Here is a 4518-nt window from a genome sequence, read left to right as displayed (position 1 = left end):
ATCTTTGTAAAATACCAAAATACGCTTATAATTGTCGATCAAGATGCATGCTCGCTATTAGCCTTTCATCCAACAATAATCAAGCTTCTTAATATTGCACTACTTCAAGCTTCTCCTTGTCATTCATGAAAACAAGCCACAGACTATGGACTTCCTTGTGGTCTGGATTATCTTGACAGTGAGCTTCTTGCATGGCCATCGTAGAAGTTGACAATTTTCCCTAGTGTCTTTTTCTCAACTACCTTGGCTTTGCCACGATGGTACATCATATTCTATTGAGATAAGAGCACCCGAGATCTGTATCTTGGTAGGAGATGATGCGGTCCAGGATGCCGATGAGATGGCCACCACAAAGATGGCGGATAGGGAGTGTGGGAGGGACTACCGGCTAGTGCCATGCAGTAATAGCTTGGCCAGCAATGCAAGTTCCATGTCAGTGTTGTCATTGTCTTGTTCCAACTCCTTGTCCATGCTCGGATTTGTGCCCATCTACCTTCACTCATGTTTTGTTGGCTTCAATTATATCATACATTGGCTCCCTGTTCCCAATGAAAACTGCTTGTAGCCAGCGTGGATGGCCACAACGAGTTTTCAGGAGTGGTTCCTCTTCGTCTTGTCAATGCTTTTGGCAGCGGAAAACAATAGTACGCAGTAGGTTTTTGGAGAGAACACCATACACGTCATTGCCTAGGAGGAAAGAATGCATAGAGCTGTCGGTGCTTGCCAATTGCATCCAACATGGCACATGCTTCAACATGACCTGCGCCTCCTTGTGGGTGAGCTTGCTACATTGGAACCCTATCACCATTTCTCGTGCAAAAACCAGCACTACGTCCACCTCGTTCTCCACTATGCGTAGCTATGGCTTGCTCACCATGTCCAAAAATCCTGCTTTGCAGAATATGCACAATAGTGCTTTTGTTAGCTTGCCTTCCTTCCTAAGCATCGTGTTTATGGGCTCCCTAGCACTTGATTCACCATTGCGTGCATACTTGTGAGGCTCTACTACTCAAAAGCGAAAGCAGAATTATCGCTGTTGAAACTATCTATAGACATTTGCGCCGGCGCGGATGGCCACAAGCAGTTTTGAGTAGAGATGGCCTTACCAAAACAATTTGTTTTTTTGCTTTTTGAACTATTTGACCAAGCCTTGCATTCTTACTGGGTGGCTCATCTCTGTTGACATTCAATGGAATCTTCAAGAGATTCTTTCAATCCTCAAGGAGCTTTGGCAAGGATGCCCACAACGAGTTTTCAAGAGTGGTTCCTCATCTTCTTGAAAACTATTTGTAGTCCGGCACGGATGGCCACAACCAGTTTTCAGCAAAGATGGGCCACCGCTTTTCTTCCAAAAACCATTTTATTTTTATTTTTATTTTTGAACCATTTGACTAGGCCTTGAGTACTTACTGGCTCATTATTCATCAATGGAATCTTCATGAGGTTGTTTCACTCCTCAAGGAGCTTCTTGCTTATCTTCAAGTGCTGACCATTCATTAAAAGAGCAAGATTATCCCACTCACAAAGTTGGAGATTGAGTTTTGTTGATTTTGAGGCATCTGAACTAAGACCAGGTTGTGCCAACTATGTTCGAGAATACGAGAGACGTTGTCCACTAAACATGCCACCACTGAACAATATACTATGAGATACGTGATCGCTTTCATTGCCTCTTTTGAGAGGGGTTTGAAACGTTATCTAGAGTTATGAGATACCAGGATTAGAGATATCTCGGACCTCGTCTTCTAGAGGTTCAACGACATCAAGCAGGAATACTGCAAGAGAGAGGCTCACAGATCGAGAGACACGCCTAGAGACAAATCACAATGTTCTTACATCCAAAGATTGAGTAGAGACCAAAGCAACCATGAGGAATATATGGCATATTGCTAGAAGAGGTATGTTGAGTGATTGAACAATAGAGTTGGGGAGACCATGGAGATCCAAGTTGAGTGGATTCTCACCGTGGAGGACATCGACATAATTATGCACCGATCGATGTGAGCCATCTTCGGATTTTGGTACATGCATATCCACCATTTTGTATGTGTTCTTTGAGATACGCATCCACCTTTTGTATATGTACCCCTAAGGCTCTTGATACCCACTTTTATAGCTCTAGTATACCTAGATGGATCGAGGATCAACCCAAATTCACCTTTAAAGGAAAGTACAAGGTCTATGGCATGGTAGTCCAATATAACATGAGTTCAATCATTCATAGTATTGATGAAATACTGCATCCCCACTAACATCGTCAATGCCCAATAATGGGTGTAGAACTACATACTAAGATATGCTTCCACTCATCCTCCCCGCCCCTTCCCTCCGCGTGCACACACACAAGCATACATCAATACAAACATCTAGTAATATACTCAATTTCTATCATACCTCTAGAGATGCAAAGAAATCATACCTCCTTCCTAGTTTCATGGGTATTTGTTAGGCCTTAAAATCCAATCAATGGAACTTTAGGATCAATCACATATTGCTTCCTTAATCTTCAAGAGTACTATTTCATTTCTTTGTAGCATCTCTCAATACAATACTCCATGCCATTTTTGAAGCGATGAGATAGCTTTTCAAAAGATTGGAGTGGCTCTTTGAACTAGTGGCTCTAGTTGTATGCCACATTTGCCCTTTGTGGGTGTTGAGTTATGGCCTACTTGTTGTAGATTACTTATCATGGTGGGTTTCTCTTCAGCTTGAGGTTCCCCACTCTAACACACACTATACCACATAAAGGAATGTTTGGATGCATATATATATATATATATATATTTATATATATTATATATATATATATATATATATATATATATATATATATGAGAACAAATGTATATCTACGTATACATGTAGGTACTTCATGTATATCAGTTATCACTTGTATATACGTACGTATATGTAGATAGACATGTAGGTATTTCATGTGAGTTATTGTTTTAGTATTGTGGACTTTGAGACACAAAACACTTTTGACTGGTAAGAGCGTAGAAAAATGGTGAGGAGTCTCTTGAAAGAGGCTTCATGATATGTATATATCACAGACAGGCTGCTGCGCTAGTTAACACGACACAGAGAGAGAGAAGAGAGAGAGAGAGAGAGAGAGTTGGCAATGGCGACAAGTTCTTCTACCAATACGCAGCGCTGCAGGCTGTACTTGGTGGTGATCATAATCGTGTTATGCATGGCTGCTACGACTCCCCACCATTGCCACAGCACACCTCAAGCACAGCAGCACCTCATGCTCCACATCTTTCTATATCAGGTCGTTTCTCTCTCCCTCTTTCTCTGTCTGTCTCTCCCGTGATAATATTATTGATAGCTTAAGATTTCATTCTCTGTTGCAGGCGAAAGAATCAGACGTCGCTCCATCTCTATTCATGACTATAATCGCATGGTATGCCCTAATCCGTCCAAGTGCCAATCCTGCACACGCAACAATATGTGTCAGGGGGTTTGGAGTTCCTCCGCCTTTTATAATAGGATATCTATACACATAAATATATAAGCATTGTATGCATCTATGTATGTAAAACATTTTCATGCATTTGTACAAATAAATGGTTGGGGTATTTGGATTCATATCCATACAACTTATGCAGAAGGAGCATGAAATTTTGACCAAATTACTCTCTTCTGTTTGCAAGACTGATGTGTATGCATTTGTCAAGGCATTTTCCATTGTTTTTTGAATCCTTCAACTGTTGTATACGCTAATTAAAAACAATGTTCTTACCAAGCTCATCTATTGTAGATAGGTAAAGTCTTCGTTAGACAATCGATTGGGGTTCGTGCGCTAGCAGACGCTGGTGTAGATGGACCTGACGGAACCAAATGTTGCAAATGACAAATAGTGGACTAACTACAAAAATTGACACTTGTAAATGACAAAGAGGTTGCAAAACATGGGAATTTGAGATTGTGCATCATTGTGATATATGTTCTCAAATCTTATTTATGATGTGTATGAGGCAAGCTAAGTTGAATATATTCTCTAGCAATAATGTTCTCTAGGGTGATACATTGTGTATGAGGCAAACTAGGATATGTTCTCTATCAAGCTGTTGAAAGTAGTGCACACATATCCTAGTTTGTAGTCTAAATTTTCCAATTGAAATGAAAAATCCTAGTTGTAATTCCATTGGACCTTGATTTTCAAGGTTAATAATTGGGCATTTTAGTTATAGTTCCTAGCAAATATCCTAGATTTTAGCACAAATCTGATTCTCTGTCTGCTTTGCCATTATAAAACATGGCCAAGAAAATGTTTTTAAAAAAAAAGCTGTGGTTGAAAGTATTGCTCTCATCCTTTGAAGCATTTAGTTAAGAACAATATTGTAACATTCAAACTTGTACATATGAGAAGAACTTGTCAAGAACTTGAGTATGATATAGCATAATAACGACTATGTGGTCACAAAGCAGTGTATAAGGTGGTGTTTATTTGGGCAACTTTAGGACTTGCAACTTAATGTCCACACTTGCTCAAACTGAACAAAACCGAGAAAA

General features: G+C 40.0%; 1 pseudogene across 1 annotated transcript; it reads left to right on the top strand.

Moving 5' to 3' along the window:
* Positions 1-3121: 3121 nt before the first annotated feature.
* Positions 3122-4184, top strand: LOC147422608 (uncharacterized; annotated as a pseudogene). The gene is made up of 3 exons (XR_015186864.1): positions 3122-3274; positions 3357-3406; positions 3764-4184. The product of XR_015186864.1 is annotated as an uncharacterized LOC147422608 (transcript).
* The last annotated feature ends 334 nt before the right edge of the window (positions 4185-4518 follow it).

The sequence above is a fragment of the Adiantum capillus-veneris genome, chromosome 27 (genome assembly GCF_014529385.1).
Source record: "Adiantum capillus-veneris isolate H3 chromosome 27, ASM1452938v2, whole genome shotgun sequence".
NCBI classification, from domain to species: Eukaryota; Viridiplantae; Streptophyta; class Polypodiopsida; order Polypodiales; family Pteridaceae; genus Adiantum; species Adiantum capillus-veneris.
Note: the sequence above shows the minus strand (reverse complement) of the source record. Positions and strands in the feature narration are given on the sequence as shown.